A 27,993-nucleotide genomic window follows, 5' to 3' on the forward strand; every position below is an offset into this window, starting at 1 on the left:
AAAAACATTCCAATATTTTTATTGATTACTGTTTGACCTTTGTTTTCTCCTAATACTTTGGCTCAATTATCCTTTAAAACCTTTTCCTATGATCAGGATTTATTTTTTATTATTGCATTTTCTTCCACCTTCACTCCTCTTTAATGGTAATGTCATTTTTAATTTTAGGATTGCCCATTTGAGAGAAAATCCAAATGGGTTTTTTCATCTGTGAGCTGTTTTCATGTGCTTTGCAGGTTTTGCAGTTCCTTACTGGAATTCCAATTAATTCTGTTTTGCAAGATTGCCATACAAATATTTTTTCAATGTCTGGAACATTCTTTATACACCTATTTCAAAATATATTTCTAAGAGGAGTGAGCTTCTGTTTGATTCGATTTTGTTGGGAAACAAATCCGCTATACATTTTTACACTGCTGAGGATGTTAAGAGTCTTCTTCAGGATACCTTCTGGTTCTATTTATTCCAAGTCTTGCTGCTCCCTGGCTGTTCCCACACCTTTGGTGCGAGCGGCTGCAGGGCATGTTTCAGTTCACAGTGCTTCCTCTGGGCCAAGACCTGCATGTCGCTATGCAAAGTGAGTTGGCGCAAGAAGTATAGACATGTTTTTGGAAGCCCTTGACTCACTGGGAAGGCTAGCAGTAAATTCATAATACTCAAACTGACTGTGAATCCTGTAAATATATTCCACTAAATTCAAACTAAGTGTGCCCCCATTCAACCTCTTCTTTATTGGATTTCAGTAATACATATGGACGTGGCAACAGCAGCAGGCAAGAGGGGAAACATGTAAGCACACGGGGGTGGTCAGATGAGAGGAGACAGTAGAGGTAGCCAAGTGCAGTTAAAATGCTGCACCCTGACGTATTTTATGGGCATATCACACTCTTCCAGTCTCTTCCTGGAATTTTCTTTTTTTCTTTTCTTTTTTTGAGACAGAGTCTCACTCTGTAGCCCAGGCTGAAGTGCAGTGGTGTGATCTCGGCCTACCCACCGTCCACCTCCCGGGTTCAAGTGATTCTCCTGCCTCAGCCTCCCGAGTATCTGGGAGACCAGCTGGCATGCCACCATGCCCGACTGGTCTCGAACTCCTGACCTCAGGTGATTTGCTCTCCATGGCCTGCCATAGTTCTGGGATTACAGGCACGAGCCATTGCACCTGGCTTCTTCCTGAACTTTGAAAGAAGCCTGTGCAAATGAGGGACATAGACTTGGTTCAGTACCTTCATGGCAATGCACTTGAGTTAAAACAAAGTTGCTCATATTTAAAAGTAGTACTAAGATTATACTTTTTTTCCCATTGTGCTCTGCCTCCCCATATTCAGTTTCCTTTATTTTGCCTCTAGAAAGACATGTTTCAGTAAGAGTCAAGCACATACACTACAAGAATTTAACCAAAAGTAATGTATTGTGAACTATTTTTGTAGGTAGCAATTTCTAGACTTCAAATGACTCCGTTCAAATTCTGAAATTCTCATATTACATTGGCAGCTTCATATGTAGGGCTTTGTTACTATTGGCTCTAGCTATAGTACCTTTGAAATGCACCACCTTAAGGTAATGGCATTAGTAGATTGTGGATGGCTTGAAAGAACACCTGAGTATGTAGGAAAAAGCCACAGGGGCACCATTGTATCATCTCTTTGAATTAATACACTGCTATGAATTTTGTGGTTATTGTTGTGAAGATAAGGTCAATTTACTCTAGTGATGTTTCCAGAATTGTAAATTTCCAGAATTGCAAATGTCCAGCATTATTGCAAATATGGGTCAGTTTTCAGTAGGTACAGTTCTCTTCCATTTGACTACAATGACCATGGAGATGCTGTATAACAATGGACACTTTCAGCGGCCTGTTCAAACTGTTGAATAACATCATGTTTATAAACACTGTGACATGAAATGATTTTCGATAGCTGTGGCAACTTGAAATGCTTAAAAAGAATGTGGAAAACATATATATCTAATTTCAAAAGGAACTTTAATATCATTCTGGTGTTATAATAGTGTTTTGTTTTCTTCTAGATTGTATAATCTTACAGATCCATTAAGCCTTTGGAATCTGTTATTCTCTTTTAACAAAAACAACAATTTTGCAAAAGCTGCTTATTTGGGGCTACAGCTAAAGAAGTATTTTCTATGTGTAACACAATAGGAATTCAATTATACCTCCCAAATAATGAATGTCTATTTTATTCAAGGTTGTGTTCTATATTATGAGAAGTGAGATTATGATTTTTGATTCTCATTATCTTCTAACCAATGGAAGATAGATAATGGCACAAATGAGAACCTGCTTTCTCCAGAGGAGTTCATGCTGTTAAAAAAATAAAGAAAAAGAAAGTAAAAATGTTTTTGATAATATTCAATGTAAGTCCTCTTTCTTTCTCTACCTAATCTCTCATTCTCTTTCTCTCTCTCTCTCTCTCTCTCTCACACACACACACACACACTTACATATAAAACTGCTATCAATAAAGCAATGCTTACTAGCTTTATTATTATTTATTATTAGCTTTATTATGTAATTTTTAGTGGAAGTAAAAGCCAATGCAAGGTGGCAAAAAAAAATCAGAAGTGTAGTATTAGAAAAACTAATCCAACGTATTGACTGCATCTGCTTTTATTTTATACCTGTAAACTCCTAAAAAAAAATGTACTATGGAGGAGAAGGTGACTGTGGTAGTCTGGATTCTCTAGAGGGAGAGAAGTCATAGGAAATATGTATATGTGAAAGGGAGTTTATTAAGGAGAATTGACTCACATGATCACAAGGTGAAGTCCCTCAATAGGCCATCTGCAAGCGGAGGAGTAAGAAGCCAGTAGTTGCTCAGTCCAAGTTCCAAAACCTCAAAAGTAGGGAAGCCAACAGTGCAGCCTTCAGTCTATGTCTGAAGGCCCTAGAGCCCCTGGCAAATCACTGGTGTATGTCCAAGAGTCCAAAAGCAGAAGAACTTGGAGTCTGATGTTTGAAGGCAGGAGGAATCCAGCACAGTAGAACAATGAAGGCAGGAAGACTCAACAAGTCTGCTCATTTCACTTTCTTCTGCCTGCTTTTACTAGTCACACTGGCAGCTGATTGGATCGTGCCCACCGAAATTGAGGGTGTTTGCTTCTCTCAGTCCACTGACTCAAATGTTAATCTTCTCTGGCAACAACCTCACAGATACACCCAGGAACAATACTTTGCATCCTTCAATTCAATCAAGTTGACACTTAATATTAACTATCACAAGTCCACCCCTTATCAACTTAAACCCATAGACATCTCCCAAAATCATACATGTTCTCCAAATGAAGACAGTAACAAAGTCATAATTATGACTAATATAACACAGCTATCTTTCCTACAACCAGCAGCTCACTAATCCCTAACCTAAATGTTATTACATAAAGTTAACAACAAGTGCTGATATGAAGTCAATAAATCTTATGTCAAATGATAAAGGAAAAAGAAAGGAAATAAAATAAAGCTATTGTCAGTGCAAGTGTATACATGCACAAACATATTTTTAACAAAGTAAGGAGGGAATCCTCATGACTATTACAGTCCTCCTTTCTGCAGCTGGTCACATGGTCGTAGCTGTTACTGATGACTACCACCTTCTACCATCCATTCTGTATTCCCTTTGCTTTCAGAAAGCACCTCAGCAGGCAGCGATTTTTCGCCTGGTAGAGGGGTCCAATCCTTCATTCCTGAAGGGTCTGGTCCATTTGTCATCCTGCCTGGTTTGGGTTATTGTAGTTTCCCATTGATCTTAATCACAGGGCATGGTAATACTAAAAGATGCCCTAAGAGGTGTCCTGTGTTCCACACATACTCTTTCTTACCTCCATTGTGGAGTAGTAGACTGATTTCATCTTGATAGTCCTAATCAATCACCCCAGCCAACACTGTAACTCCCTTCTTAGCCTGTTGACTTAAAGGTGGAAGGAGCCCAAAGTGTCCAGGTGGCAATCTTAACTTCCAGTTTAATGGAATCATTGTTGTGTCTCCTGGTGGAGACAATAAATAACTTATTATTTATTATTAGCTTTATTATGTAATTTTTAGTGGAAGTAAAAGCCAATGCAAGGTGGCAAAAAAAAATCAGAAGTGTAGTATTAGAAAAACTAATCCAACGTATTGACTGTATCTGCTTTTATTTTATACCTGTAAACTCCTAAAAAAATGTACTATGGAGGAGAAGGTGACTGTGGTAGTCTGCATTTCTCCCTCTGCAACTAAGACTGCTAGGCCAGCGGAATGTAAGGTCACAGGAACAGGAAGCAAAAATTTCGCTAGTGTGTCACTAGCGGTGATTAGTGGTGCCACTTCCACTTCCGTCCTTTGATTCCTGGGCCCGTGAATCCTGGCTATGGGAGAAACGGTACCATATATTGAATGCTGATTCAGCACATACACAGACTTTTGGAGAACTTTGCCCATCCAAATACCAAATTTCTTTGTCACCATTTTTTTTCTTTTTCTTCTTTTCTTTTTTCTTTTCTTTTCTTTTCTTTTTTTTTTTTTTTTTTTTTTTTGAGACGGAGTCTTGCTCTGTCACCAGGCTGGAGTGCAGTGGCACGATCTTGGCTCACTGCAGTCTCTGCCTCCTGGGTTCAAGTGATACCCTGATTGCCCTGCCTCAGCCTTGTGAGTAGCTGGGACTACAGGCGTGCACTACCATACCTAGCTAATTTTTTGTATTTTAGTAGAGACAGGGTTTCACCATGTTGGCCATGATGCTTTTGATCTCCTGACCTCATGATCTGCCCGCCTCAGCCTCCCAAAGTTCTGGGATTACAAGCGTGATCCACCGCGCCCGACCTATCACCAATTTTTAAATCATGCTTCTTCTAAGTCCCTGCTCACCCAGCCAAACCACTGTCTACAGCCCATGAATCAGTATATAATCACACATCTGGCCATTTCTCGTTGTAAGCAAAGTGTACAACCTGGTGCCCTGCTTGAAGTTCTCCCCATTGGAAAGATTTCCCTTCACTGCTGTCCTCCAGGGATGTCCTAGAAAGGGGCTGTAGTGCTGCAGCTATGCACTTTTGGGTGGTGCCTGATATTGTGCAGAACTCTCTGTAAACCAGGCCCTCCTCTTCTCTTCCTCTGTCAACTGATCACAGGGAACTCTCCATGAGGTCAGTGGTGCCGGCTGGGGGAGAGAAGGCAGGGTGGCTGGGGACCACAGGCATTTGGCCCTCTTCCTCATGTAACTTAATTGTGCCTTCAGGACCAGCTCAAGCCCAATCACATATATATATGGCTTCCATTTGATGATGCAACGCTGCTGTGAATGCCCAACTTTATGGCTTGGTTGGTAGAGAAAGAACCCAGTTCCTGACAGGCAGTTCAGGTTGCATGGTAGCTTGTTGACTCATAGTCAAATGTTCAGTTTCTAGCAAGGCCCAGTAATAGGCCAAGAGCTGTCTCTCAAAAGGAGAGTCGTTATCTGCAGAAGATGGCAGGACCTTACTGCATAATCCTAGAGGACTCCACTGTGATTCACCTATGGGGGCCTCCCAAAGACTCCAAACAGCATCCCTATCTCCCATTGACAACTCAAGTACCGTTGGATCTGCTGGGTCATATGACCCAAGTGGCAGAGCAGCTTGCACATAAAACCCACTCAAAACTGGCAGCCTTTCGGGTCACTAGATAAATGGCCCCGAGTAACATAGTAACTATCAGAGCTACGAAGTATGATTTTGACCAATGAGAAAAACTAGCAAGATAGATATAAACAATAAAGATTAATTGTATTATTTCTAGGAATATTTAACCAGGAATATAATGGAAATAATAATTTTATATGCAATAAGGACAGAAATGTAATAAATAAAAAATAAGTCTAAGGAGATGTGGGTAAAACCTATATGACATCTAAGATATATTTGAATAGTTAAGGAAATAAACAGAAAATAGCTTGTTTTTAGATAAGAAAATCCAAAATTATGTTATCAATTCTCCTCAATTGATCTCTATCTTCCAGGGCTCATTCATAATCATTAAATACTAAAATAATCACAAAATCATGAGAAAGAGTAGTAAAGTGTGAAATTAGTAGTTACAAAATTAGAACATGAATCTATAATGATTATAGCTCTTTGATACTAAAAAAGAAATAAATTTACAGCTTAATAGATCCCCTAGAAGTTAACAATAGATCAATAGACAGGTAATTTAGTCTGTGAAACATTGTCATGTCATTACCAGTGGGAAATAGAGGTTAATATTTTTACCCATATCTTAATTCAAAATAAATATTTAAAAATGAAATCATAAAGATACTTGAAAAAAAATGGAAGTCTGGAAAGCTTTTTTAGCAGAACCATCAGCCTAGAAATCACACACAAACAAGAAAAGTGTTAGCGATTTTGAAAACCTACATACTAGCATAAAGAAAAACATAACTCCAAGAAATGTTGAAGCTTATTGGAGCAAAGCTGCTATTTCAATAGTTTATCAATAAATTACTGCAATTATCATCACCTCATCTGCAACTGATGAATAAAAATAAATTATTTCAAAGTTTTAAACAGTGCAATAATTATTTGCAATACAGAGTAAACATGCAATAAAGGTTTTTATTCCTGAGACTTAAGTTGGATAGGGCTAGATTTTCATCAAGGAAAACAAAAGTATGATGTTAAGTTAAAATTCTACTCACTGTACCTTGGCAGATTCCCTCCACAATTGGTGGAAAGTTTCATTTTCTAAAATCACACACACTACATATATTTATACAATGCCCATCTTGCTAAAGATGGCTTCCCTAAAATTCTAAATTTATTTTTTCCATTTTCAGATTGTTTAAAACATTGCAACAGAAATGACCAAAAAAAGGTAGTTGAGAGTAATTAGACAATGAAAGAGATGACCTGACCCTGTACAAGGTCAAATGACATTAGGGAGCAACAAGTTCTATAATCTCTCATAAATCACCAAGAAAATGGGCTATTGTGACAAGAGTTTTTGTCAGGAAACCCTTAATATCATACTGGGATCTTCACTGTGATCAATATATTCCTCCATCATGCCAAAGAACACCTATAATAGTTGAAGACATAATAACATTTTTCCAAAAAATGATTCTATTGTCCTAAATCATCTGGCCAAGGTACTTCATAACTACCTCTTCAACTGAGTTTCAATATTGGCAAAAATTCTTTTGGTTTTCTAATTTCTCTTTCTTTCCTCCATAAGACACGTAATTTATAATTAGACAAAATGTGTCTCTATTAAGTTGAAGTAATGCCTCCATTGCTTCATCACTCACAAAGGTAAATGAAACAATCAACTGCCTCCTCTATAAACCATCATTTATATTCCTAATTCTTCCTTCCTGTTGGGCTTGATATACTTTCAACATCTTTTAGGTAAGCCACACTGATAGATGGTCAGTCTAAATGAGTGAAAAATGTTCTGTAACGATCAGGAAGATAAATCAAACGTTGTAAATTTTCCCCACAAATTGGAGCAATATTATGACTTCAACAGTTTATCAAAATTAAGAGCAGTTATTCTTATTCCTAGCTGTCCCTTACAAACACCAGGTTTGGGGAGTGGGTAATTTACACATTGAACCTTAGGCTTTCTATTAGTCCATTCTCACACTGCCATAAAGAACTACCTGAGACTGGGTAATTTATAAGGAAAAGAGGTTTAATGAACTCACAGTTCCATAGGCTGTACAGGAGGCGTGGCTGGGGAGACCTCAGCAAACTTACAGTCATGGCAGAAGGTGAAGGAGAAGCAGGCACAATCTTCACCTGGTGGAGCAGGAGGAAGAGAGAGCGAGCAGAAGGGGAAGTGCCACACACTTTAAAACAATAGATTTCCTGAGAATGCTGTCATTATCATGAGAACAGCAAGCGGGAAATCCATCCTCATGATCACATCACCTCCAACCAGGTTCCTCCCCCAACAATGGGAATTACAATGCAACATGAGATTTGGGTGGGGACACAGAGACAAACCATATCAGGCTTCAACTGAGAATAAATTAGTCAGAATCCCCAGTACTTGTGCTCAGGCTTGAGCTCAGGCTTGGGTGTTTTCTTAAAAAACCTTGGGTGTTTTCTTAAAAAAATCATTCCAGATGATTTTAATGTGTAACCATGGCTCAGAACCAGAGAATTAGATAATCATTTTTATAGTGTGTTGCTCAATTAAGATAATTATGCCATAGAGCTTAAGCTATACCTGCTCCACACTTTCCATATCTGACTTTTATACCACCATTCTCTCCCTCTTCTTAATAAACACATTGTCATTATAAGTCATCACTGCTTTGTCTGCATCTCCAACAATAGGGAAGTGTGTGAAGGAATTTGAAGATTTTAATCCATTTTTTACATCGTAGGGGCAATAAACTTACAGGCCTATAATTGTGAAACTCCCATTTGACACATCCCATCTGCAACCTATAAAAAACCTGCATCACTGGATATCACCTGTGTAGGTGGCAGTGGCTTCTTAAATGATCACCCTCAGCCCTCCCCAAGGTCCCTGGAAGACTAAGTGTAGTTGCCAAGGAAGCTGATATGACCTCTACAAAAGGAAACTCTGGCCTTTGTGGTATTTTGTCCTTATTTAATTTCAATTCCAAAATAATTTACATTTTGGGTACCCATTTACTAATTTAAATATGAATTACTTGCTTTTATTTTGTATCCTCTTATAAAATTGTTTCCTTATGAATACACATCACCAAATCTATATTTTGTGCAGCAGGTGAAAGTTCTCATCTGTCCAAGTGCAGGCTGCTGGAGGACAGCCTTAATTTTATCAGGTTGGGAGATTTACTTGGAATTGTGTTTATTTACCTAGCTCATGAAATACTTCTTACTGCTTATATTGAAGGAAGGGAAGAAGATCTGTTGACATAAGTTGCCATGTAAGGAGAAACTATAAGTTGATCTTGACACTCGGAGATGCTAATTCTTTGTTTTTCCTGTATTTTCTTTTAAAGACTTAAAATGACTGCTCTGCAGCCAGGAGTAACTGAAATACGTGGCTCCTGAAAAGTGACGACCTATTTAATGAACAGTTGATACAAATATAAGCCAGAAGGTTCTTATTAAAATATAAATGGCGGGGTCCATTTCTTAAATGTTTTTAAATATTTAAGGGTTTGCAAAGAGGGCATTTTTAGAACAGAATAGAGATTTCCCTAAAAGAAGTTTTATTTTTCTATTAAAATATGTATCAATATCATTATAAGTATGTTTTTTGATGTTGCCCTTTCCTGCTTTGAATGGTTATGGCAGACTTTTTCTGTTTATCACATCTTTAGAGGAATGCCCACATGCCAGAAACAAGTACAACTGAATGTCCTTACATTGAAATTTCTAAAAAGCAACTAAAATGAAAGACAATTACAGAGATGAAACAAATTTTATAGAAACTTTTGAATTACATTTGTCCATATTGTTTTATTTTCCGATGTTTTATAGGGCGGACCTTAGACCAGATCTTTATTTTCATGTCTTGTTATGACCATGTGACATAGTTTAAGATAGAAGCATATACTGTCTGTCTGAGAAAAACAACACAGAGCAATGAGTTCAATGAGTTAATTCATTGGCAGTTTGAGTTTCTCCTGATGCTAGTAAATGGATGTTCATTCTATCATTCATAGAGAATCACAAGACAAGCTTTTCCAGGGGAAGCAGTTTTATTGTAGGAAAAAAAGTACTTCAGAAGTAGTTGAGTCCTAGCATAAAGAATTATTTATTTTTATTCATAGGAGACATTCATTTTAAACTATTAGGTGAAATGGTGAAGTAACAACTACAATGAAAAATTTTATTGTACTGAAATAACATTGATGTCTACTACACTGAAAGGATTTGAAGCTTTGAAGCATTTTTTTTAATCCAACAAACAGAAAGTGGAGACTGAGTGAAGATTGAGAATTCACTGAATAATCATTTTGATTCAAATGGTAATGTTACTGAGAAGAAACATTTATTTGAGAATCACAAGTGGTATTACCATTTGAATAAAATGATAATTTTATTTTGTTTGCAAAATAGAGTACACATAGTATTTATAATTATTTCGTTATTAAATTTTAACACTAATTTAATTTCTTGGCCTCTTTCTAAAGTGTGTAGATTAATACCTAATTAGAATTTTAAAAATGAATTATTGGATCTGGTGTTTAATGAGATTGTCTGTTGCCATAAGGAATTATAATCTGTTTCACACATATTTTCTTTTCTTCTTGTTCAGCTTTTATTTTAGATTCAGGGGGTGCGTGTGCAGATTTGTTACCTGGGTATGCTGCCTGATACTGAAGTTTGGAGCGATCAAATGATCCCATCACCCAGGTAGTGAGCATAGTATTCAACACTTTTTCAACCTTTGCTTCCCTTACTCCTTCCCCTTTCTAGTATTTCCCATTTCTGTTGTTACCATCTTTATGTCCCTGAGTACCCAATGTTTAGCTCCCACTTAAAAGTGAGAACATGTGGTATTTGTTTTTTGTTGTTTTTTTTTTCCTGGCCTAATTCACTTAGAGTAATAGCTTCCAGCTGCATCTATGTTGCTGCAAAAGACATGATTTCATTCTCTTACAATTGTGTGGTATTCCATGATGTATATGTACCACATTTTCTTTGTATAATTCACCATTTATAGACACCTAGGTTGATTTCATGCCTTTGCTGTTGTGGAATTGTGTTGCAATAAACATATGAGTGCATGTGTCTTTTTGGGAGAATGATTTGCTTTCTTTTGTATATAAACCCAGTAATGGGATTGCTAGGTCAAATGGTAGTTCTAGTTTAAGTTTTTTGAGAAATCTATAAACTGCTTCCCACAGTGGCTGAATTAATTTACATTCCCACCAACAATTTATACATGTTCTCCTTTCTCAGCAGCCTCGCCAGCACCTGTTGTGTTTGACATTTTAATTGTAGCCATTCTTACTGCTGTGACATGGTATCTCATTGTGGTTTTCATTTGCATTTCTCTGATGATTAGTGACATGAGCATTTTTTTCATGTTTGTAGGCCACTTTTGTGTCTTCTTTTGAGAAATGACTGTTCATGTCTTTTACCCATTTTTAAATGGGTTGTTTGTTTTTTGTTTGTTACATTCCTTACAGATTCTGGATATTAGACTTTTGTCAAATGAATGGTTTGGGAATATATTCTCCCATTCCACAGGTTGTCTTTTGACTCTGTTGACAGTTTCATTGGTTGTGCAAAAACTCTTTAGTTTCATTAGGTCCCACTTACCAATTTTTGTTTTTGTTGCAATTGCTTTTGAGGACTTGGTCATAAATTCTTTTCTGAGGTCGATGTTCAGAATGGTGTTTCCTAAGTTTTCTTCTAGGATTCTTATAGCTTGAGGTTTTACATTTAAATCTTTTAAATTTTGAGTTAATTTTTGCAAATAGTGAGAGGTAGGGGTCCAGTTTCATTCTTCGGCACATGGCTAGCCAACTATCCCAGCACCATTTTTTGAATAGGGAGTCTTTTTCCTATTACTTATTTTTGTCTACTTCGTTGAAGATCAGATGGTTGTAGGAAAAGTTCACATATTTTCAAGAAGAGACTATGTTTTAGAGTTGATGCTGTCAATAAAGCACAAATCAAATAAGTTAAAGTAGTATCTAGAGTTATGATAATATGTTTATTACATTTGACAGTAAGCAGATACAGTAATTTGTGGGACCAAATACTACATTTGGTTTGCAAGCATTGTTCATGGCATTGAAAGACCCTTGGTTTAACCAGAGAAAGAGCATGGACTTATTGAATTCTAGTTCTGCAATTAATTTTATGACATTGGACATATTTAACCTTCCAGCTTCATTTATGAAATAGAGGTGACAATGCATATTCCATAAGGTCTTTCTTAGGAATTAATCTGATAATGCCTAGAAATTCTCAGAACACTGCAAAACTCAGCAGCTTACCCACCACTAAAATCCTAATTTTATTATCCAGTAAAGCAAATTCTCATATTGGATAATGCTAGATACCAAGTCTTTTTTTCTTTGTTGGTAGCCTTTCTTACTGAGAATGTGGCATTGTATTTTTTTCTGCAAAAAGGTGGAAAAGCAAAAATCTGAGCTGATGTGTATATGGGCTTTTTCGTTTTCTTTCAAGCATGTAACCTTCCATGTACTCATGTATTTTCCCTTTAGTATAACTATTACTATTATATGATTTTTTTAAAAAAACTACTAAATTGATAAATGACCCAGCACACACACACGCACGCACGTGCGCGCACACACACACACACGAGACAGAGAGAGAGAGAGAGGAGAGAGAGAGAGACAGAAAGAAAGAGACAGAGAGAGAGTTCCTAGCAATTTGGTCCAAAATACGAGCTAACTGCATCGTACAGAGCCAATGTTCAACAACTCTGTCTAGGTGGGTATCAAGTAGGTAGAGTGGAGGCTGCAATTCTACCTTTTTCTTACTAAACTCTAAAGTTTTGTTCACCTGAAGGTTTACTACAATATAAGGAGATAATATTCACTTTATCCTGAGTGCTTGGCTCTGAAGAATGGTGACCTAGATTCATGCAAATTTCTTAATTTAACATAGTTCCCTACACGTGAATGAGTTAGATTGAATTCCTCTGAGGCATAAAAGAATATGTAAATATTCAACTAGAATATTAGCCACTGATCATCTGAAGGATAGAAACAGCCAAAGAATCAACAACAGAATGATATTCTTCTACCTGAGTCAGCTTTCAGCATTTGGAGTTGGAGTGGCCTCTGTTCCTGGCATTGGTGAGGTGTTTGTACTTTGCCATTCTTTCCTGGTATAAAGGACTCAATGCCTTCTATGATTCAGACGATTCCTGGACTCTGCAGTTTGTATGCAGGGGTCATCAAGGACTCTTAGTCTCCCTCACTGCCCTTCTACTTCTCCTTTAGGCCCTTGAATGAAAAGAGCTGGTCTTCTCTCCCGAAAGGTGGAGCTCCAACTTCCATTCACTTATGAACAGGATATCTTAATTTCTATATCCCCTTTCCTGTGGGTAACTGTAGTAAATCCCAGTAGAATCACTCTCTTCTAAGAGAATTGCCTTTAGTATCTTAAAGGAGAACAAGCAAAACACTAATCATTTCCAACTGTAGCTGTAATTTCTGAATTACAGCTTTAATAAGTACTGCTCTTTTTATTAGAGAGACCACAAGGGCAATAAGCAATGTGTTTAGTTTTCTTCTCTAATATAACATTTCCTACTTTTTCCACTGACACTTCATTACTGACCCACCTTACTAACTCTACTAAGCTTACTATATGCACATCCCCCACCTCTCTCTGTCTCTCTCTCTCTCTCTCCCCCTACTTCCCTCCCCTTGGAAAATATGGATAAATATAGATGATGACTATCCAGAATAGCTTCATGTACACTAGTATATAATTCTATGAGAATTTGTATCTGAGAAAGTTGCATATTCCTTGAAATTTATGCCAACAGTTAAAACTGTTTCTAAAAAACACTGGTTCAGTGTGGTGGCTCACACCTGTAATCCAAGCACTTTGGGGTGCCAAGGTGGGAGAATCACTTGAAGCCAGGAGTTCCACTCCAGCCTGGACAACATATTGAGACCCCATCTCCACAAAAATAAAAAAGAAAAATAAATTAGCTGAGTAGTGGTGTGTGCCCTTAGTTATAGTTACTTGGGAGGTTGGGGCAGGAGGATTGCTTGAGCCCAGGAGTTTGAGGCTACAGTGAGTAAGCTATGATTATGCCACTGCACTATAGCCTGGATGACAGAGTGAGACTGTCTCTAAATAGTAACAATAATAATAATAGTAATTTCTGATGACATGATTAATAAACAATATTGATAATGCAGATACCAATGCATTTTGTATTGTTCATTTTTTAAAAAGCCAAAAAGAAAGTCAGTATATATTCTTTAAAATTATGGAGTTGCAAAAACATTATGAGTTAGAGAAAAAAAGTTAATATCCTGGGTCAAAATCAAGAAGATGGGTGAATTTGTTGCTGTACTATTGCCATTTTCAACCACTACTACCAAAAATTACCCATAAAATATTAAGTATTATGTTAATGCAGATAATGAATTTTGTATTTCAAGATATAAAAACATATGATGATTGCTTTTCAATGTAATTTGTTAAAATATCAAGGTTGAAAAATAGATGGGTTTGCAACTACAAAAGTGTTTTTAAAAGTCGACTTTGAATTGCATAGTTAGCAGACTTAACATTGCATAGTAAGTAGATCCTTCAGAGAACAAAGAGAATCCTATTACATCTGACACAATGGAATCAGAAGACTCATTTGAGGCAGAATCTCAGTCTTGATGCATATATCCACATTACTGTCCCCACAAGTTAAGTTTCTGGCCATGCTTTGGTAGAACACACAAAATGTTAAATGTGCATTATGGTCATTTAGTTTTAGAATAGAGTTCATCCTTTGCAAATGAGGAATGGAGACTCAGAACATGCTTGCCACCTGGTGTGCATACAGTTGAATTACAACTGTATTCAAAAATGTAAAATTTGAAGGCATGGAGGTAATGTAAATAGAGGATTTACGAAATGCATAACAAGAATACATTTTTAAATTAGTTGGCAATAACCCAAAGTATACAAAGTATTTCTAAAATGGCTCTTACCTTAGGTATTTCTATTAGTTTGCTAGGGTTGCCATAACAAAATACCACAGACCATACACATGGCTTAAACATGACAAATTTATTTTCTCACAGTTCTGGAAGTTGGAGGTTCAAGATCAAGGTGCTGGCAGGGTTGGTTTCAAATGATGACTCTCCCACTTAGCTTGCAGATGGTCGTCTTCTTATCATGTCTTCACATGGTCGTTTCTCTGTCTGAGTGCATCCCTGATAGCCCCTCCTCTTCTTATAAAGACATCAGTCATACTGCATTACAGCCCACCCTAATGACCTCATTTTAACTTAATCACCCCTTCAAAGAACTAATCTCTAGTTAGTAGAATATAGCTTAACTACATTTATATTCTGAGGGGCTATAAGAATTTTGTGATGGAATAGTTCAGCCTATGATAGTATTCAATTCTAGATTTGGGGTGGTACATAAAGATCAATATATATCATTCTGGATGTTTTTCAAGACAATACAGCTTCTTCATCACCCATTTCTTGTTAGGGAATTCAGTCCAATGGAACTGCACTATGCTTTGTAAGTCTCCACTAACACACGGAATTCCAGGCACAAGGCAAAATCTAAATATAGTTTTGTGAATGAAAGAATGAAGAGCATGTGATAAGATTATTTAAATTGAGCTGGCTAATTTTTTTATTCTCACTGACATCTTCCTCTGCCACTGTCTCCTTCAGCTGCCATTCTCTTTCTATTTTCTGAATCTGATCAAAGAACCTTTTGAAAAGGACAGGGGCTTAAGGGACCAATGAAAGAGAATTAAATAGCAGATAAAAATATAGCCTTGCTTTACTTAATCAAGTAATATAAACACTGTGGAAAGTATAATCAGAATACATTTGAAAATAAAATTCACTTTCATGATTTTGTAGGCATGGGAGAAGAAGATACAGTAAAAAAGAGTGTGCTGTAGGCTGAGGCAGGCAGGCGGATCACAAGGTCAGGAGATGGAGACCATCCTGGCTAACACGGTGAAACCCCGTCTCTACTAAAAATACAAAAATTAGCCGGGTGTGGTGGCGGGTGCCTGTAGTCCCAGCTACTCGGGAGGCTGAGGCAGGAGAATGGTGTGAACCCGGGAGGCAGAGTTGCAATGAGTTGAGATCGCGCCACTGTGCTCCAGCCTGGGCGACAGAGAGAGACTCCGTCTCAAAACAAAACAAAACAAGGCAAAACAAAACAAAAACAGTGTGCTCTTTCATGGGTTGGAGATATTGTCCTCTTTTTTACCTTCGAATTGTATTTTATGTCAAGTTCTTACGTGGAAATTTTAATTGACATGTGACAAAAATCAGGGAAAAGTGAAATGAAACATATTTTGATTATCACATATGTTTAAAGTGAAGAATATGAGAAATCATATTGTCTATAAAAGAGAGATAATTGTAGAGGTAAAGGAATCATTGAAAGCATTTTTATTAGGGAGAAAGAAACAGATGTAATTGGAATGGAATCATAGATACTTCAAAGTGTGTGGAGATATTCTTTTTCTTAGGATGAATGGTAGTCATATGGATGTTCTTTTTTACTTTTTGCAAGTTATATAAATATCATATATATTCACTTCTATGTGTCAAATCTTGTGTGTGTGTGTTTTACTGATTGAATATAGATTGAGTGACCCTAGTACTAGTTCTAGAACAGTCATGACATAGATGTGAAAACTTTGGCAGATCTTTCATTCTCCCACAAACTGTCTTAAATTAACTCGAGTTGCTGCCTGGGCCTGGGCCAATGTTTGTCTCTGGAGCACAGATTGATGCTCTGCACTGCCCATGATTTCTCTTGCGGTTACCAGATCACGGACACTCCCTCCGGTTGCAGCTGGCTCCCCAAGTTTGACCAGAGGAGGTACAGCTCACCCCTGACTGCTGAGGTCCAATGCAGAAACAATCCCTGCTCTTCTCCCCCTCCCGTTCCCTACAGCACAAATGAGTCCAGCTATACTGTTTCCAAAACTTTGTCAATTTTTGAGAAAGATAATTATAGCACAGAAACTTATGTCTGTCTCTAAGTCACTTCTGCTTTGCTGAGCCCTCAGACCTCAATTCAGGAGACCTGCCCTTGCTACACCAGCCCCCTTGCCAGATTACAAGGTCATAGTCCGTAGCAGAAAACAGTTTCAACCTGCCACTTAAGCAGGTATTTTACGTTCGTAGAGTCTTTGGAGTCCAGGTTCAAGAATGAAAGGAATAAAGAGGAAACACAATGACCTTTCCCCCCTCCATCCTCATGTCAGCTTAGGGCATTAGGGAAGAAATGTAGATTCTTCCCCGGGATCTGCATGTCTCCCTGATGTTTAAGAACTATCCTCCGGGTCAGAGTTCATGCTTTCTCTCAAAGCTGAATATCTACTCTGTGGCTCAGAAAGGGCAATCTATTCAGAACTGAAAGACATGCCATGATTATCAGAAGAGACTTCTATTCTAAAAAATGTATCTCTAAAACTCTGGACTGCTCAGCATTAAGTGACATCACTGGAGTAAATCGATGGTCTAGTTTGAGCCACACTAGTTCTGTTGTTGTCACTCTTCCTCCACGGAGCTCATCCTGCCTTCACATAATTCTTATAGTCTACATGGTTCCAGCTCGTGATCCTCTGAGCAGCTGTTCACAGCAGCAGAAATATCTCTCTATTAACAGCTGTTTGTAGGCACAGCACACTCTACATTATAACTTTCAAAATAAAAACAAGGCTGGGTGTGGCAGCTCACGCCTGTAATTCCAGTAATTTCAGCACTTTGGGAGGTCAAGGCAGGCGGATCACTTGAGGTCAGGAGTTCGAGCCCAGCCTGGCCAACATGGCAAAATCCCGTCTCTACTAAAAATACAAAAAATTAATCAGGCATGGTGGTGTGTGCCTGTAATCTTAGCTACTCAGGAGGTTGAGGCAGGAGAATCCCTTGAACCCAGGAGGCAGAGGTTGCAGTGAGTGGAGATGGTGCCACTGCACTCCAGCCTGGGCGACAAGAGTGAAACACCGTCTCAAAAAATAAAGAAACAAATAAAAACAAAATATGTCTCTAGAGTCATTATAAATTAGAAATGCTGCTTTGACTACCAGCATAGAACCTTTCTACATCATTGCATGGAAGCCTACACAGGCTTTCCAGCCTCTCTTTTATGGTCAATTTTCTGTCTGTTTTACTTTTGCAAACTTGACTGATATTTTACGGGACTTTCCCCAGAAATGGGACCATTGCACTAAAGATGAATTTAAGTTGCTGGACCAATCCCTTTTAGCTTTGAAGTGTGGTAGACTTTTTCCAACTTCTTTCATGTACATTAAAGTTTCAAATATCACAGGGCAAAGGTCAAGGCTTACTTTCAAGTGGCCCTACGCTCTGTCTTCACAGCCATCTTTATGAGGAGTAACTTCACATGGCAATGAGGCCTAGGAGTAAGAGCAGAGCTTTGAGATGATGCCAGGAAGTTTTACATCTCCCTGTCCTCAACATGCTGCAAATATTCCTTCCCATTCCTTGTATTACTGGTGACTGAGCTTTTTACTGTGGTCACAGGCAATTTGAGTTTAGGCTTATCTACAACACTGCATTCCAAAGAAAAGCATAAAACAGCTGCAGGCATTTCATCTTATCTCCTTTTTCCTTTTTAATGTTTCTATAATAAGAGCAACAAGATACAACAAAATAGTAAAACAATTGCTGAAATACAGTCATATGCCTCCACTGCCTAGATTCAGCTCTTGGCTGGCTGAGTGTGGTGGTGTACTGACAGATTCCTGTCGTACTGGCTAATACAGGAAATGCTGTCATTTCTGCTCAGGCCCTTTATTATCCAGCTCTCTCATTCGACAGCCCTGCTCTGACAGTCACGAAATACAAGACACACCCATCTCCTCACGGACGTTAGTGCCCTGTGGAGGATAGGCAACAGATAAGAGATGATTGTAGGCCAGATGCAGTGGCTCATGCCTGTAATCCCAGCAGTTTGGGAGGTCCAGGTGAGTGGATCACTTGAGGTCAGGAATTTGAGACCAATCTGGCCAACATGACGAAACCCCGTCTCTACTGAAAATACAAATATTAGGCGGTTGCAGGGGCAGGTGCCTGTAATTCCAGCTACTTGGGAGGCTGAGGCAGGAGAATCGCTTGAATCCAGGAGGCGGAGTTTGCAGTGAGCCAAGATTGCGCCACTGCTCTCCAGTCTGGGCGACAGAGTGAGGCTCCATCTCAAACGGAAAAGAAAAAAAGGAGCGAGAGAGATGACTGTAGTGCTGGCCAGTGTGTTATGCTAGGCATCTACGCAGTGCTGGAGTGGGAAATGTAGAGAATGATTAGTGTGCAGCAAAAGAGAGGATCACTGGGCTGAGCCCTGGGATTGGCCTAAAGTTAGAAAGCCACAGGGGTGGGAATAAAGAATTTCAACCTGAGTGAGCAAATTCACACTCAAAATGAAAAAAATTCACTACCCCTGTAGAGCGTGGGATGGAGAGGGAGATACATTTTGGAAACTGCTGACAAAGCAGCTGAACTGTAGAATGCATCTTGCTTGGGGATCAAAGAAGAGAAGAGTTGTAAGAGGTGATGAGTGCTTTTTGTGGATTGTGTCCTGCACACCTACCCCACCGCTGCACAATTCATAGGCTGAAGCTCCAACCTACAATGTGATGGATTTTTAGAAGTAATTGGATTTAGGTAAAGTCATGAGGGTAGAGCCCCAGTGACATCATTAGTGCCATTATAAGAAGAGATACAAGAGAGCTCTGTCTTTCTCTCCCCTATCCCCTGGTCCCCTGCCCCCCTTCCCCCACCGTTCCTCCCTTTCCCTCTTATAGGGAAATTGCAGTAAATCACTTGTCTATTAAATACATTACAGTGCTGAAAATCTTATTAGAGAGATTCTTTCCTTCTAAATATTTTAGATGTCATAATCATCTTTTTTTAAAAAATGGCAAAATTGGCCGGGCACAGTGGCTTATGCCTGTAATCCCAGCACTTTGAGAAGTCGAGGTGGGTGGATCACCTGAGGTCGGGAGTTCAAGACCAACCTGGTCAACATGGCGAAACCTCATCTCTACCAAAAATACAAAAAACAAAAAACAAAACAAAAAAAAAGCTGGGCATGATGGCGGGCGCCTGTAATCCCAGCTACTTGAGAGGCTGAGGCAGGAAAATCGCTTGAACTAGGGAGGCAGAGGTTGCAGTGAGCTGAGATATCCCACTGCACTCCAGCCTGGGCAAGAGAGCAAGACTGTCTCAAAAAAAAAAAAAAAACCCAGCAAAGTTGGGGGTAGATAAAAGGTTGCCAGAGTCAACAATAAATGGAAAGGAATAACCAACAAAGCAGTAGGGAGATAAACAGTAGAAAGCAATGCTCTGTGATGGTAGTAACATGACAATAAAGATAATATTGGAATATATTATGGTGTAATGTAATAACACAGTACAATGTAACTTCATATAATGTAATATAATATAAAATCAATTAGCTTGACCTTCAATAAAAATTCCTGTTATATGTAAAATTTTGGACAAAGAAAAATCAAACTTGAAAATTTATTATCAGACTTATTATAACTCTTGTGCACATTTTATTTTAAATATTTTAAAAAGGAAGCAAATTCATGACTTACTGTAATACAATAGTGTGCATACTTTATTTAAAAATTTCCATTTGTGTCCCAGGGCCAGTATATATTTAAATTAAATTCAGACATTTTTAATAGTTTTATTCAGTTACCTATAAATAATTTCAATAAATGCAAATGGAAATCATATATCCAACATTAATGTTTCTTTGCTGTTTGAGATTCTGATTATAGAGTTAGGAAAATGGACTGTACATTTAGAGAGATTTTGAATCATAGGGATTGAAATCAAAATGTCTCTGAAATCAAAGCATCTCAGTTATAAGAATGAGTGAATTCTACTCAGATGGGCCGATGTTTGGATTTTCACTGCTGAAATGTAAAGACGAAGAAGCATGCACAATTTCACAGAACCAAGCTAATTAGAATCAGTAATGTCTAATATTTTCAAGTATTTCCTCTCAAAGTAAATTGTTTCAAGTCTTTTGGTTAAAATATATTAGAATATCTTTGTAGTAAAAATTATCTTCTGCTAAAATTTGGGTTTAAAAATTTTTAATGCAATCTACTTTATATTCACAAAATTGTTCAGAAATCATAACAGCATTGACATTAATCTGATACATTGTGATACTTTTTAAACTGATTCAGATAAGTTCATAGATAAATTTCAAAGTGATTGAAAGCATCCATATAGAATGATAATATCATTTGCATGTGCTGATGTAGAAATTATCACACTTCATTTATAGTTCCCTGTGTAAAATGTTTGTACCTGTGGGTGTAAATGAATGATTTGTCTGCGTAACTTATCTACTCAACTTTTACTTTGATGTTTCTCATTTATTTAAGGAATGGAAACTCTTTAGGCCTCTTTGTAAAATTAACTTTTAGGGGACTAGGTTCCTGAAATTATAAATAAACTATTTTCACTTCAAAATGTACAATGGTCCTTATTCATCCATGCCTCTCAGGTTTTACTGATGAGATTGTTTATTTTGCTATTATTTCATTTGATCACATGAAATTAAGGTATATATAAAAGCAATATTTGTACAACTAAGTCATTTTATTTCATTTCTATTGTCTTTTATGTGATGCTGCCATCTTGTGGCCATTTGGTCAATATTAAAAAATTATATTTCTGGCTAGTTTATTAGAATGCCCCCCAAAGCATTCTAGAATGTATCATCAACATCCTGGACGATATTTGCTCTGATAAGTACTATCCTGCTAATTATCTCTCAGTATATAAGCCATACAGTTATTTGTGGCATCTGAAAGTTTTAGGTAAATTACACGAGAAAATGTTATTTTAATGTTCAATTTTACATAAATTGACATTAACATTTGTCTTAGAAAAAGAAGGAACCAATTTTAAATACTGTTTTTACACAAATATATTTCATAGTATTTATCCTATCATGTGCCTGTGAACAATAAAGTTATTTTTATCAACAAGTTAAACAATTTCACATTTTTAGAAGGGACATAAGGTAAAGATAAATTTCATCAGGAACTGAAGGTATGTTTTCTTGTCATTATTACATACTCTAGGTTACGGAGTGTTTAAAATATGTCGTTACATTTTATAATTGTCTTAGAACCTATAGTTTGGAACTAGTTCGATTTTTTTGATTAAGCCTTATTATACTGGTTGAGATTTTCTCATTTTTCTTCTGTTAAAATCAAGATATTAAAGCAGAGCATTGTTAGTATACAAAACACATTTTCTGCATCGCCGATGGGAACCTTTCTTTTAGACTTTTCTTTTAGCTTCAGGGGTACATTTGCAGGTTTGTTGTGTAGAGAAATTGTGTGTCACAGGTGTTTTGTGTACAGATTATTTCATCACCTAGGTAATAAGCATAGTATCCAACAGGTAGTTTTTTGATCTTCTCCCTCCTCCCAACCTCCAGTAGGCCCTGGTGTCTGTTGTTCTGTTCTTCATGTCTGTGTGTTCACAATGTTTAGCTCCCAATTGTAAGTGAGAATGCATGGTATTTGCTTTTCTGTCCCTGCATTAATTCGCTTAGGATAATGGCCTCCAGCTCCATCCATGTTGTTTCAAAGGACATGATCTCATTCTTTTTGTCATGGCTACATAGTATTCCATTGTGTAATGGAAGGGAACATTAAGGATAGTGGATGAGAACTGTACTCTTGTGCCTGATCCTGCCACCACGTAAGATTTTGTCCAGTTAGCTTTGAATTTTGCCTGTCCATGACCAACTTTCAATCTGCATGGGCTTTCAGTCACTCGCATTCTGTTCCTGTCAATTGTTAGAGCTTCACGTCTTTCCACTGCAGTGAAGGCCAGACTTCTTAGCCTTCTGGTTCTTCCTAACGGATGGAATTTGTCAGAAGCAATGAGAATAGTTTTATCACATTGCTCAAAATATTTTCACAGTTTTCTGCTTTTCATTCAGTCAAATATGCGTCTTAAACCCAAAAATATGTATTTCTAAAAGCAACATAGAGTAGAGTTAATTATCCTCATGAACATACTTTTAATAGATGATCATACATCACCAGATAGGAATTGGTACAGTTTCCCATAGAAATTTGAGAGCAAATAAAAAGAAATTAGAAATTAATTGCTAAATATAGATTTAGTTCCAGATATATGTATACATATATCATGACTCATTATGAAGCAACCTTTTTTTCTATAAAATAGGCAAGAACACACTGAAAAATACTGATTTGAGGTGGAATATAAACATATTAAGAAGAGTTTTAGTGGTCAGGCATGGTGGCTTGTGCCTGTAATCCCAGCACTTTGGGAGGCTGAAGCAGGCAGATCACCCGAGATCAGGAGTTTGAGACCAGCCTGGCCAACATGGTGAAACCCTGTCTCCACTAAAAAAATACAAAAATTAGCCAGGCATAGCGGTGCATGCCTGTAATCCCAGCTACTTGGAAGACTGAGGGAAGAAAATAAATTGAACTCGGGTGGCGGAGGTTTCAGTGAGCCAAGATCATGACACTGCATTCCAGCCAGGGTAACACAGTGAGACTCCATCTCAACAACAACAACAACAACAACAACAACAACAACAGAGTTTTAGTGTAACTTTCAGATAGGTAAAAGGATATACTGCATTTGAGCTTAAAAAGAAAACTATCACAGAAGAGAGTTAGGAAAATATCACCACCGACCCCACAGAAATACAAACTACCAGCAGAGAATACTATAAACACCTCTACACAAATAAACTAGAAAATCTAGAAGAAATGGATAATTTCCTGGACACTTACACTCTTCCAAGACTAAACAGGAAGAAGTTGAATCCCTGAATAGACCAATAGCAGGCTCTGAAATTGAGGCAATAATTAATAGCCTACCAACCAAAAAAAGTCCAGGACCAGATGGATTCACAGCTGAATTCTACCAGAGGTACAAGGAGGAGCTGGTACCATTCCTTCTGAAACTATTCCAATCAATAGAAAAAGAGGGAATCCTCCCTAACTCATTTTATGAGGCCAACATCATCCTGATACCAAAGCCTGGCAGAGACACAACAAAAAAAGAGAATTTTAGACCAATATCCCTGATGAACATCGATGCAAAAATCCTCAATAAAATACTGGCAAACCGGATTCAGCAACACATCAAAAAGCTTATCCACCATGATCAAGTGGGCTTCATCCCTGGGATGCAAGGCTGGTTCAACATTCGCAAATCAATAAACATAATCCAGCATATAAACAGAACCAAAGACAAGAACCACAGGAAAATAAAAATTTTTTAAAAGATGGATTTAAAAAGCAGAAACTCTATATACACAGATAAATTAATAGCACTGTATATAAACTTTTGTTCTTCTTTAATATAATTATGATAGTCCTGCATATTCACATTAAAATTATTCTGAAAGCAACATTTCTCCAATTTCTGCTATCCAAGTTCAACTTGAAGAAATGTTTAATTTATCCCTGATCATAAAAGGGTGTGAGCAGACACCTGTCATGCTCACTCCCACGTTGTTATCCTCCTGCTCTTGGAAAGCAGCCAGGTCACCTTTCCCAATTGCCTTAAGATTATACAGAACCAGGTAGCTAACAATGACTAGTGGGTTATGAATGGTCGGCTTGTCACATTTCTGGTCTGAACATTTAATTCCAGCATCGGGGCTGTCCAGTACTTTTTTCCCTGCTGCCATTGATCCAGGCAGCAACAAATTCCAGGTGTTGCAACTATAGGAAGTTGGAGTTTTTACTCACTTGAATCATTGCACTGAAGCTGGAAGGTCTGAATCTATGACTTATTGCCTGGGCTAAAGAAGACTTTGAATGTGCCCAAAACAAACCTTTGTTGGGTTAAGCCACTGAGATCTAGGGAGTATTTTCTTTTTATAACATAATGTGGCCTGTGCTGACTCATACAAGGGACTGAAAAGTTCAAATATGAATGCTTATAATGCTCATATTTTCTTAACTTTTCTTATACAATTTGACCCTACTTTACATTTAGATAAGGTGATTCTGTTCTCTTCTCTCCACCCAGAATTTAGCACAAAATATGATGTATTAGGTTCTTCCTACTCAGTCGCCATGTGATTTGCTCATTAATCACAAGTGCCAGTTAGGAACATCAGAAAATAAGGAAAAACAGACTTTGAGAGAATCAAAAGACATACACAAAAGACCTAGACGGTAAGAATGACCATTTTTGAAAAGAAGCTGAAACTCAAAACTACCCCTTTTTTCTTAAATTGCTTTCCCAGAGGTCCTGGAGGGCATTTCCCATGCCCAGTGCCCACGATGAGAAGCTTTGGTCCTGTGATTACTCCCGATTACTGTTTTTCTCTTTCAGTATGTCCCAGTAACCTCTGAAAGAACTTTGCATAACTATCAAGAGTAGTAGGTTTATCTTGGTCTTGTATATGTTCCCAGGAGTTCTTGAGACCTAATCTGGCCTCAACGTGAACTCTTAATGTAAAAAAGTAATTATAAGCTCTTGTTTTTAATATACTATTAAATTTTGGAGTCTATACCTATAAGTCTGTAAGTATAGACTTATTATAGCGATATTAGTAGAAGAATGCCATGAGAGTATGAAGAGATGGTTCTGTTGAATTAAAATATTAAATTGGGGCTAGGTACGGTGGCTCATGCCTGTAATCCCAGCACTTTGAGAGGCCAAGGCGGATGAGTCACCTGAGGTCAGGAGTTCGAGACCAGCTTGGCCAACATGATGAAACCCTGTCTGCACTAAAAATACAAAAATCAGCTGGGCGTGGTGGTGCGCACCTGTAATCCCAGCTACTCGGGAAGCTGAGGCAGGAGAATCTCTTGAACCCAGGAGGCAGAGGTTGCAGTGAGCTGAGATTGCACCATTGCACTCCAGCCTGGGGCAGAGAGAAAGACTCTCTCCAAAAAAAAAAAAAAAAAAAAAATTCCACTGGGCAAGTTACTTAGTCATGGTGATCATGTTTTGTCACAAGTAAACTTGTAGCATAATGTACATTGCTGGCATCATGCCATGACTCTTGTGTTGTACAATTCCAAGGGCTACCTATCACCCTGGGTTCTATGTTAGTGAACATTCACATTCTATTCACGTTCACATCTTGAATAGTAGGCTGTGGAGTTGTGCCATATGGCTGTAAATGCTAGGCATGGAGAAGGTGTTTGATTATGATAACTCTTTGTTTCTTCATGTTTTGGTAGGCTTTATTTGACGGGAGTAGCTATTATCCTTTTTATCATTTGGTGGAAGTAGAATTCTAATAGGGTTACATTAAGGTTGTCTATGCAAATAAAAAAGTTGGCTCAAGTTTTCTGCCAACAAGTGTCAGCTGGGAATTTTTTTATTGTGTTCCAATTGTTTTCAAGTTAATCATGATAATAGCTAATACTTATACAACACTTAATGTGCACCAGGTGCTGTTTTAAGATATCGATGTATAATAATTCAAGAGCTGCATAGTGTTATTTCTACTTCTTAGACTGAGAGAAACACAAAGAGGTTAATTAACTTTTCCAGAATCACAGAGAACATGAGGGTTTGAGATGCCATTTAAACAGGTGATCCAGCCCCAACATGTTTCCCCCTAAGCATAGAAGTTTAGAAGTTACCCTGCTTCTGAAATATTTTTCTTGCTATCTCTATTCCCCTTTGCAAGCCTTTTGCTAAGGTAGTGTTAAAAATTTGACTGTAAGGACTCAAGTTAATTGATGAGTTTCTCTGAAATGATTAATAAGCTGGTTATTCTACCCACACCAACAGGTATCTATTAATATGATTAAGGAATATAATAATTAGTATATGATAAATAGTTTATGAGATTAAATTTAATCATTTAGAAGTTAAAACATAGAAAAAAGAACATAACCTCAGGCTTTCACATTTATTTTTATGTTTCTGTAACTACCTGTTTTTATAAACAGAATGTATTGTTTATCTGTGCCTCTAAAATCTAGTCTAATTGTATGACAATCTTCTACCAATATGATGTCTGAACTCTTAATAGTGGCATATCTTTGCTTTTAGAGTTTGCTTTTATGACCTGTAGGAGAGCATTATGAAGAGAAGCAAATTTGGCACAGAAGGAATCACTTGCCCACTTGTAACCCAGAGAAAATAATCAGGAAAGGCTCACAGTAGGCCACTCTCCATACCCTGAAGAAGAGTCAGACCCCACTCCCACCTCTCAGACTTGGCATTCTTGAGATGTGCTCAGTTTTGGAGAAAGGAGGTTCGAGGAGAAGAGTGAGACAGGAACCTGACTTCTGTGCAGTATTCAATTTCTTGAGCTCTAGTGGAGCCTTTTAAAAGAAAAGTGTCAAAGTCCGAAAGGAAAGAAACACTGCATAAGAAATCTTCAAGAACTTGAGCATAAACAGATTGCCTTTGTGTCCAGGTTAAAACAGCTACATCCCAGCACTTTGGGAGGCCGAGGCGGGTGGATCACAAGGTCAGGAGATCAAGACTATCCTGGCTAACATGGTGAAACCCCGTCTCTACTAAAAATACAAAAANAGGTTAAAACAGCTACATTAAGTCAGGACCCAAACCACTGAGTTTGCAAGCAGGAAAAAAAAAAAAAAAAAAAATGATGTACCAACTAAGGCAGTCAGACAGGAAGAATTTCCTCTTACTTAGCTTTTTTGTTCCCTTTACATCTTCAGTTTGATTGGGTGAGGCCCACCCACGTGAGGGAGGGCAATCTGCTTTACTCATTGTACTGATTCAAATGTTCTTCTCATACAGAAACATTCTCACAGGCACCCAGGACACTGTTTGACCAAATATCTGGGAACTCCTTCCCGATGAAGCCTAAAATTAAGATCTACTCTGGAACTTTGAAGATGGGGGCTTTGGGAATATCTGTTTAGAACAGTCTTAAGCTAGACACTGAGGCTCACATTCTGATGGCACATTGTAGTGGAAATGATGGTGCCCAGGACTGACTTCCAGGACATCAGATTTTGATAAGGAGGAATTCAAAACAGGAGAGGAAGGCATCATGGATGATAGTGGAATGTTTTCGGAAAGCAAGTGAAGCACGTGTTTGGCAGATTCACAGGCATAGTTGAGGACTGGTAAGTCACAGACTACTATTAAGTCTTGTTTTCTTCTCTAATAGCAGAACTTTGATTTGTGGAGTCATGCTGCTATCCAGAATAAAAGATTATATTCCTTATCCTCCTTGATGCTAAGTGTGGCCACATCACTAAATTCTGGAAAGTAAAATCTAGAGAGAGAAGATTTATGAGACATCTGGAAATGCTATAAAAGGAATTCATTCATTTAATAACAGGTTTTTGAAATTTGTTCTTTT

The sequence above is a fragment of the Theropithecus gelada genome, chromosome 6, assembly GCF_003255815.1.
Source record: "Theropithecus gelada isolate Dixy chromosome 6, Tgel_1.0, whole genome shotgun sequence".
NCBI lineage: Eukaryota > Metazoa > Chordata > Mammalia > Primates > Cercopithecidae > Theropithecus > Theropithecus gelada.